Source organism: Mustela nivalis (assembly GCF_964662115.1).
Source record: "Mustela nivalis genome assembly, chromosome: 1".
NCBI lineage: Eukaryota > Metazoa > Chordata > Mammalia > Carnivora > Mustelidae > Mustela > Mustela nivalis.
In genome coordinates, this window is record NC_139020.1 from 116,254,360 (window position 1) to 116,264,721 (window position 10,362).

Consider the following 10,362-nt stretch of genomic DNA (forward strand, 5'->3'; position numbering starts at 1 on the left):
TCCAAGTGAGTTTGAGGTAAGAGACTTGGCCCTGAGATTTCCTGGAACCCTCCTAGCTTTGTGTCTGAGCATGTAGGCTTTCCCCAGACTTGCGGCATGTGTCCCAGCTCCAGCTTTGGGTGGGTGGGACCAGGGGGAGGTCCGGCAGCGCCTCTGGTAAGAGAGCCCTGCCTCTCTGGGCCTTGAGAGCAGTTCATCCCCCATGAAGGAGACCCACTGGGGCCCTAGTCCCAGCCCTGTCTTCCTTCCGGATGTGTGGGCAGCCTTGGACCCGACAGAACCGGGTTCTGCTTCTACTGGTCTGAGGTGGAGCCTGGGAATAGGCCTTTCTTTCATTTCAGAGTTGAGTGACCATGAGAGTCCGCTTGACTTGGAGATTCTTGGCTTAACGTCTCTGCACGTCAGTTTTCTAGCCTGTGAAATGGGGTGAGAGTATCTTTCCTGTGGGGTTCTTGTGGGGATTAAACAAGAGAATGCCTGTGGAGCACTTGGCCTCTGTCTCAGATGCAGTAAGTGCCCAACAGTGGTGGCTGGTGGTGAAGGAGGAGTCCTCTGCCTGGCGGGGGGTGTGGGGTTGTGGGGCGGTGGGGGGGTGGTGCTGACCTGGTCTCTGTTCCCCCAGCAGCGGTGTGTCCAGCCTTCCCCCACCTGGTGTTCATCCTGATGGGGAGGGGTGCCTGCACTGACGCTGCCCTCCCCAGGCGATGGGACCCAGGGTGGTCTGGACACCCGCTAGAAGAGGAGCTGCAGGGTGTCACACAGTGACATGATGTGGCACCAGGCCCTCCCCCGCGCCCAGGGAGGAAAGTCAGTGGGGCTCTTCTCTCAAAACACGAGTCAGAATGAAAGGAGAAAGGGCTTCTACTTGGTCTTGTTAAATTCTCATTACCACCTGGGATTTAGGTTGTGTCATCTCGCACATGTGACAGAGGAAGAAGCTGAGAGGCAGGCAGGTTCGAGCTGCACCAGGCCTCTGGCATGTGGCCTTATGTGGTGGTGATCAAACTGTGCTCCATGGAACCCAAACTGCTTATGTCACTCTGGGGGGCCCTGGAGGGACAAGGAAGGGAGCCAGGCCTAGCTGGGACCCCCACCCCTTCCTCAGCTGTGGCAGAGCCTTTAACTGGTTTGGGCCTCTGAGATTCGGCCGGATTTCCCGACTGACGAGAATGTTGACAAAATCCCTGCCCTAAGCAGCGGCCTGCCGATGCTCAGGTGTGTGCGTGTCCCAGCAGGCAGCCCCAGACCCCACGCCCCGGAACCTGGGCAGGACGTGCTTTGGGGCCTCAGCTTTAACTGGGGAATTCATGTGAAAGCTAGGACCCATCCATGTGAATGTGAGGCAGAATTCCTACACATTTTGAATTTACAAAGAAATGGGAAGAACTCGTTCCACATCCCTTGCGGTTCCTCAGTCTGAAAATGGGTTAGTGTGTGGGGAGAGAGCTTTCCTCAGAGTGATCTGCTGTCCTGCCCAATCCTTCATCCTGCCCAAGTGAGTAGGAAAGGCTTCCACGGGGCTACCTGGAGAGCTTACCAGGTGTCTCCGTTGCCTATTGCTGTAAAACAAACCACTGCAAAAACCAGTGCCTTCAAATGATAACCATTGATTTATTCATAGTTTTACAATGTGGGCCAGGCTCAGTGTGGACAGTCGGACTGTTCTGCACAGGATCCACTCCAAAGTGACTCAGTCATCTGGCTGGCAAGTTGGCACTGACTGATAGCAGGGAGGTCAGCTGGGATTGTGGGCCAGAGGCTTTGGTTCTTCTCCATGTGGCCCTGGGCTTCTCACAGCATGGAGGTTGGGTGCCAACAGAGAGGAAGGGGGAGCAGCCAGTCCTCTTACGGAGGGGCCCAGGCCAGTCCCAGGGTCCTTTCCAGAACACGCTGTTGGGTAAGCCGTCACAGGCTAGCTCAGATTCAAGCGGTTAGAGGAATAGATTCCTCTTCTTGCTAGCCAAGTGGGCATGTGTACAAAAGACAGGAATGGATGGCCATCTTTGAAGACTGTGACCACACCAGAGGACCTCTGGAGTTGCAGGGGGCATAAGGTCTGGCAGCTGACCCCCTTCTCTGGAGTCTGACAGACAGTTGTGCTGGTTCAGGGCTTTGGGGGTGCAGAGCCAGGATCAGAGGATCAAGTCTACAGGGCCCCCGGAGAAAGTGAGAAGTAAGCTCTCACAAGTGGCCACCCAGAATACCGATGCATCATGTGGGTCAAAGGAGGAGGGTCCAAAGGGTGGGAGTCTTTGAACAACCCATCAGAGCACCTGTAGCAGAGAGGCTACGCCAGCCCCGAGGGTGGAGAGCCGCCACGCAGCCTGCGGCCAGTCCCCTCACCTCCTCTCTTGCCCTTTCCCTCCTCTGGTGGTTACGGGAACAGCTGCTGTGAGGTGGGGACATGACGGGAGTGGGCTGGAGAAGTGTTTCCCAGAGGCGGTGGCACCAGCTGCTGTGAGAGGGGAGAAGACTGTTAAAAGAAGAGTGAAGAGTGACTAATGTAGAACTCCTGAATGGTGTCTTTCGCGACTAACGTGACCATAAGGTATTCTATTACCTACGACTGGGCACACGAAAATCGTGAGGGCTGCTGGGTTTTCATCCTGTAGCAGAGGAAAAGATTTTCCCACTGACTACACTTTAAAGGGTAGTGGGAGACCAAACAATGAGTGTATTTTGTTACAGACCATGCTTGTTCCTCACACAGATGCAATCCATGAGGGGCGCTGTGGCAGATCCCAGCTCCAGGGCCGTGGGGAACACTTCCATGACCCTGCAGCCCGCGGGCCCAGAGTGGTGCAGGATGCTTGTTCCTATGGCCTGGCTTTGCTGGGGGAGGAAAGAGGCCCACCAGAAAGTTCATCTACATCCTGGGGAAGTCTTCTAGGGTAGAAAGGATTTTTGATTCTCTGCAGGGCTTCAGATCGTTGGGATAGAGAAAATGTGTCCAGCCCTGTGGACTTTTTGCCCTGGCCTGGAGGTGTTCTCCATGTCTTTCTGCCTTGGGTCTTGGGTCTAGAAATGACCGTGTTCATCTCTCACAGGTACGTCCTTGGGTGTCTGCACCTATGGGCCTAGATCTCAATGGTGCCCAGATTCCTGGGCTGCTTTGTGGACAGCTATGGTTGTGGAGTCAAGCAGATTGGGAGTGGCCGCTGGTAAGGAAATGCCAGATACCTTCGTAAAATACAAGCCCGAAGGGCTCTGTCTAGTCACGAGAGCAGACTCTCTTGCTGGTGGGAGGGCAGCTTGGAGCTGGAGCCTAAGCTCTCCCCAGTCTCACTCCAGACACCCCTGCCCCCCACGCACAGCTTCCCCCTCAATGCCCCGTCCCAACTGTGGATACATCGCCCTTCTCTCACGATCTGGATAGCTGAGACATGACTCGCCCACTTGAACAGGTTTTACCAAAAGCTTAGGACATACAAATGAGAAATGAATGCAAAGAGTCATATGGAAGCAGCCATCTGGCTCCCAATGCAGAGCTGACTTGTGACTGTCTCCAGAGGTCCCTCTCTGACCCCACCGGCTCTGTAGGGTGGGATGCCGCGTTGGCCACCTCTGCCAGCGAAGCCCAAGGTCAGGACAATGAGGCTGGTGGGGAAAACTGGATTCCCCCTTCCTCCTGCCTACGGCCTCATTGAAGAATTCATTTTCTTAAGTGAAGAAGGTCTTCTTCCCAGAGGGGATTAGCCTGGGGATGACGTCATGTCAAGGAAGCGTGGTTGTTGTGCTATCCTCACCACTCCAGAGGATTTCTGGATCAGGTTCAAATTAGGTTTCAATACCATAACCCTAAGATTCATGTAGCAAAGATTCATATAAACATAACAGTAAATCTTGGATCCAGAATTTATTTAACTCTTAAGTTGCCAGTAAAATCGCCAAGACTGCTTCTAGTCATTTGCACTATTCGCAACTGTCTGTGCTCTCTCTCCTGGCCACACTGGAGACTTTGAAGATAGGTGTAGACATATATAATGGCTTTAAAATATCCATATGTTCTTTGAGACTGTCCCCTTCAGAAGGAAGGGCTTAGATTTGCCCAGAAGGTACAGACTGGAGTTCATGACTCACTTAGAATAAACAGAATACTCTGGAAGTGATGGTATCTGACTTCTGAGACTAGGTCATAAAAGGTTTTTGGGCTTCCTTCTTGGTTTCTCTCTCGACTTGCTCCTTTGAGGGGAAGCCGGCTGCCATGTCATGAGAATACTCGAGCCGCACTTTAGAGAGGCCCATGGGGCCAGGAACAGTGGCTCTGCTGCCACCAAGCAGGTGTGTTCATGAGTCACCTCAGCTCCTCCAGCCCCTGTCAAGCCTCCAGACACCTGCGCCATGGGATTTTGACTGCAGCCTCATGGGAGACCCGAGGCCAGAAGCACCCAGCTAAGCTGCTCCCGGATTCCTGCCCCCCCCACACGGTGTGAGATCACCACTATGTGTTGTTTTCCACTAAGTTTTGGTGGTGGTATGCAGAAATATGTAACTAGGACCTTGTGACTTGCTTTGGTCTGTGAAGAGTGGACAGAAGTGCCATTCGCAGGGAGAAGCCTTAAGAATGAGGCGCAGTCCTCTGTGGTTTTATTCTAGTCATCTTCCAAGTGGTGGCTGCCTCATCAGAGGACCGAGTCAGTTGGAGGCTCGGCAGAGGAAAGAGGACGTAGCCTGAAGAGACCTTGAGGAGACTTCTGTAACAGAACCATCCAGAAGCCTGATCTCCTGCTAACTCTTAGTAGAAACCAACAGGGGTTGGTGAAGCCTCTCAGGCCAGCATTACCACCCCCAAACCTGAAATGGTAGGGGAGGGAGCAGTTGCCAGAACTGGGGGAGTGGCGTAGCTGGAGGAGCTGGAGGAGACCGCTACTCGATCTCTCTCGAGGCAAAACACCCAACCTTCCCTCTGGCTGGGACTTTCCACTGACCAGCCTGTGGAGTCTTGGATGTTGGTGTTGCCTCTGTTTAAGTGACCCTTTGAAAAGGGTACCCAACAATTCAGTCTTTTAGCTCTGTAGGGATGCAATTTGTAGCTTACTCATTTCGATGGTTCATTGAGGGAAGTTTTTCTTAGAATAGCATACCTCTGAGGCCGTTTCAAAGTTCTTCCATGGAAGGAGTGGACAGTACCTGCTTAGGTATCTTTTCACAAGGAAGGATCTTCTTCCTTGTTAGCTGGAACTTTGAGATGCCTGTTAGCCTCTACATGGGCTGCCCTCAAAGAGTTGTGCTCATGGAGACTGTGGCCTGCATTTCAGGACAGCACATCTTTTCCGAATGATCTTGGGCCCTCATCCTTCCACAGACACACATGTTGGCCTGGTCTAGTTCTAAATCCAGCTAGAGGACTTGTACAGCCATATCCCTCCTTCCAGAGCTGCTTTAGCTAACCCAAGGCTTTTAAGACCCAGAAGTCCTCGCCAGAGAAAGGGCAACAGAGCAGGACAGAGCCTATAGGAAAAATGGGTCAGATGCAAAGTTCTGGGAGTGTGCCTGTTCTCACAGAGAATCTGTGCCCAGCTGGAGATTTCCAACCTCTCATTAGAGTTTTGTTAGTCTAGAGAGGTCTGTTCTTCCAAGTGTCCACCACCCAGATGTTCTTTCCCTGGACTTCGGGTGGGTCATGGTCAATCATGAGCCCTGGAGAGTAAAAGATCCTTCCTGAGACCCAAGTTTTGGCTCTTGCCTAATAGGGTCACTTAATGTTCATACCTGTGTGGAACGGTGGCTTTCCCTGCTGGTTAGATAGGAACGGCAAGTCCTAAATATTCACAGGGTATTGTCAATTCTTTTCTAGGGGAACTTTCAGTGAAACCTTATTGACAACTGAGGATAACTGATGGATTCATTTCCCAGGGCCTCCGTAACAAAGGACTACAAACTGGATGGCTTAGAACAATAGAAATGTATTTTTCTCACAGTTTTGGAGGCTGGAAGTCCAAAATCAAGGTCTTGGCAGGGTTGTTCTTGCTCTTAAGTCTGTAGGGGAGGATCCTTCCTTGCCTCTTCCAGTTCCTGGGAGCCCCAGATCTTCCTTGGCTTGTAACAGCATCAGTGCTAAGTCTGCCTCCAACTTGGCTGTCTTCCCTTTGTGTGTATGTGTGCCTGTGTGGGCGTCTTTGCTTACGAGGGCGCTGGTTGTATTGGATTAGAGCTCACCGTCCACCGGCGTGACCTCATCCTAATTGATTACATCTGCAGCAACCCTATTTCCAATAAGATCACATGCAGGGAGGGTTGGGACTTCAATGTATCTTTTTGGTGGACACATTCCACCCTTAAAAGTAGAGAACAATTTACAACTAGTACATAGACCTAGACCTGTCTTTAGAGCTCCTCGTTTGTTCTTTTAAAATGGCAACCTAGGGTGCCAGGGTGGCTCGGTCATTAAGGATCTGCCTTCCCCTCAGGTCATGATCCCAGAGTCCTGGGATCTAGCCCCGCATTGGGCTTCCTGTTCAGCAGGGAGCCTGCTTCTCCCTCTCCCCCTCCCCTTGCCTGTGTTCCCTCTCTCACTGTGTCTCTCTCTGTTAAATAAATAACATCTTAAAAAATAAAATAAAATAAAATTGGGGCCCCTGGGTGGCTCAGTGGGTTAAAACCTCTGCCTTCGGCTCAGGTCATGATCCCAAGGTCCTGGGATCGAGTGCCGCGTTCGGCTCTCTGCTCAGCAGGGAGCCTGCTTCCTTCCCTCTCTCTGCCTGCCTCTCTGCCTACTTGCGATCTGTCTGTCAGATTAATAAAATCTTTAAAAAAAATAATAAATGTCAACTGAGAAAGAAAATATCCAGCAAGCAGAGCTTACATAGACCCCCCCTTCTCTGTAGGTTAGAAGAATATACAGTGTTCTGTTCTAAGGACCTCTAATATCGGAAAGAAGTGGTCTACTAATCTAGACTCTGGGAGAACCGGCCCAACATCAAATTAAAGTAGGGGGCAGGGAGCATGGCAAGGAATACTCAAAGGGGATAAACACAGCCCATATTCCCGGAGCACCAATTTTGGTAGAGCTTTTAAGGGGGAAACACATTTTTATGTATAACACATTATGAAACAGACTGTAAAATTCACATGGATTTTAAATATAAATTGCAAATCTTCAAAGAAATTTTAGCTTACAGCTGGCCTTTTTGGGCTACAACCTCTTCTCACCCACCCCCAGCTGGTGTTCACGTGAGGGGGCTTTCATGGCAAAGCTGAAGAAGCCGGGGATCTGAAAGGGCCTTGCTGGTGGTAGAGCTCCACGTTTGAGAGGAAGACAAAAATATGACCAGAAGACAAAATACCTGCACCCCACCTCTCGGCTGTCGGCAGAAGTACCTTCCCTCAGTGAGGAGTGGCTTTCTCGGCCTGTGTGGTTATGACGGGCTGCAGAGAGCCATTCAGGTGAATGGGTTTAGCCGGGTTTCTTTGTAAAGTGTTTAAAGATAGTAAGGGATCTGAGCATCAGTTCCAAGATGGTGGAGGGTAGGGGAGGTGTTTCCCCATACCAGTAAGCTGTTCTCCAACACCAGCTGGGCATGCTACAATTCAGCTCAGTTCTGACACTATCCCACAAGGCTGCCTCCTCCCACACCGGACCCCCAATCCCACCACTTCAGTCACCAGCCCAGGTTAAGCCCAGGCTATCCCCTGTGCTTTGGACTGACAGGCTATATACATTGGGGGTTCCAGTAATTCTTCCTTGGGTTCAATTAATCAACTGGATTGGCTCACAGAACTCATGGAAACACTAAATTTCCTGGATTACTGGTTTCTTATGAAAGGACAGAACTCAGGAGCAGCCAGGAGAAAGAAACGCAGGGGAGAAGATATGGCAGGGGCCACAGAGCTGCCATGCTCTCTGGGTGCACCGCTCTCCCTGAATCTCCACATATTCACCGACTCAGAAGCTCTCTGAACCCTGTCGTTTTGGGGTTTTATGGAGGCTTCGTCATCACATAGGCATGGTTGATTAAATCATTGCCCATTGGTGACTGATTCACCTTCCAGCCCCTTTCCCCTCCTTGAGGTCAGAAGGTAGGACTAAAAGCTCTAATCCTGTGGTTGGCTCCTTTGGTAACTAGCTGCCCCATCTTGAGATACTTTCAGAAGTCACCACATTAACATAAAGTTGGTTGTGGTTGAGAGGGACTTGTTATGAATAATAAGATGCTCATTTCACCTCACGGCTCTCATTGAAGTGATTTCAGAAATTGAGGACCAGAGATCAAATATTACAACAAAAGATGTTCTTCCTTCTCTTATAGCTCAGGAAATTCCACAGATTTGGGCAGCTCTGTGCCAGAAATGGCGGTGAAGACCAAATAGACACTTTCTGTTATGAATCATGGTGTTACAGACAGTCTTCAGTGTTCCTTGATACCCTTCACATGAGGATTTGCATAATCCAGTCCTGCTCCATCTTAGATCCCAGAAAAAGCTGCCTCCACAGAAGAATTGGTTAGAATTCTTTGTCTTATTGGACAATGAAAATTGTTACTTATTGTGTTTTTTTCTGTTTCATTGCCAGATATCTTATATTCAGATATAAGACCAAAAATTATGAACACAGACAAAAAGATAAGTCAGGCACTAGAGAGGAATAGGTAATGGACATTATTTTTAAAAAGGAAAATCTATGTACATTCACTTCTTTTGCTATTATAAATAATGTTGTAATGAATACCTATATGCGTAATTTTCTGATTAGTTCTTTAAGGTGTATTTCTGGAATTGAAAGGATCACCCTGATGGCATAATGATTTTCAAGGGCAAATTGATTTGCTATGTGTAGTAGGGTGTTTGGGGGTCATCAAAGAGGCAGTATAACACTGTGGCTGAGACTGGACTCCAGAGTTCAAATTCTGGTTCCACTGGGTTCTGCCTGAGTTCAAATTCTCATTCCACTACTGAATAGAATTAAAAGTTTACCTTGGGAGATAACAGTAAACACAATGATGTATTCAGAAAAAAAATAAAAAAGGAAAATAGCAAGGGGACATAAAAAACTAGAAAATCATAAGACAAAATGAAAGACGCAAACCCAAGTAAAACCGGTACGAAAACAAATGTAGATGGGTTAATCTGGCCTTGAGTATAAGACAGTGATTCTCAAATTGGGTCAAAAGTCAAGTGAGAGATCAACTGCTTCTTCACCTTCAGCCAACTCATTCCTGTGAAATCTAGCCATCACATCCAGCTTACCCGTCTTTGCTCTTGTCCTGGCATGAAGGTAGTCACTCGACCCACTGGAGTCTCTTCAGCCCTTGTCTTTCTTAACCTCTTGGAACTATTTGGTGCTATTAGCCACACTCTTCCTCCTGACACAGACTTCTGGAAAGTTGTATGTTTCCTGGTTTTCTTCCTATCTCTCTGCCTACCCCTTCTAAGTGTCTTTTTCCTTTGGCCATCCCTTAAATGTTGGTGCTGTTCCTTGGGAGTCAGCCCTAGGCAATTTTCTTTCTCCCTCTATATACTCTTCCTGTAAGCACTCCCAAAGCTTTGATTATCACTCACATGCTGATGGATCCCAAATCTAGAACTCCAATCCTGGTCTCAGGAGAGATCTTGAGCTCAGATTTGTCCAACTGCAGAGTGGATATTTCTATTTAGCAATTTTGTAGGAACCTCAAACTCAACATTGTCCAACTAAATTTGTCATTTCTCCCATTTCTTTCTTCTGTTACTCTTAAATAGCACTACCTGATTGCTAAGGTCAGAAACCTGGGATCTAGTTTTGAATCCCTCTCCCTTAAACACCCACATCAAATGGACCAACCTCTTCTAAATATTTTCTAAAGTCCATTTGCTTCTTTGGGATCTCACTGCCAACCCCCTTTTCTGGCCCACTGCCTTTTCCTGCCTGGCCTAGTAAACAGCCTCCCTACCTCTAGTCACATGCCCCATGTCCACTGTGCTCCAGAGTGTTGCTTCTGCCACAAAAACATTGGCCATGACACTTCCATGCTTAACGTCCTTCAGAGAGAAGTCCCTTTGTGACCTGCCACTGAATTTCTTTTGTCTTGAGTGTGACTTGCTCTTCTCACACTCAGGCCTTTGCACATGCTGTTCTCTTTCTCTGAAATACTGTTTGCAATTCTCTCCTTAGCTTTCCTCCTCTCATTCTTCAGGTCTCAGGTTAAATGTCATTTTCTCAGAAAAATCTAAAGTCATTTAGGCTTTCTGGCTTTGTGCTTTGTTATCACCATATGCTTTCTCTACCATTTATTGTAAAACTTTTGACATTTCTTTTTTTTTTTTTCTTTTTTTTTTTTTTTTCATTTAAGAAAGAGACTGAGAGAGCACAAGCAGGGGGAGAGAGAGAGGGTGAGGAAGAAGCAGACTCTCTGCTGAGCTGGGAGCCTGATGTGGGGCTTGATC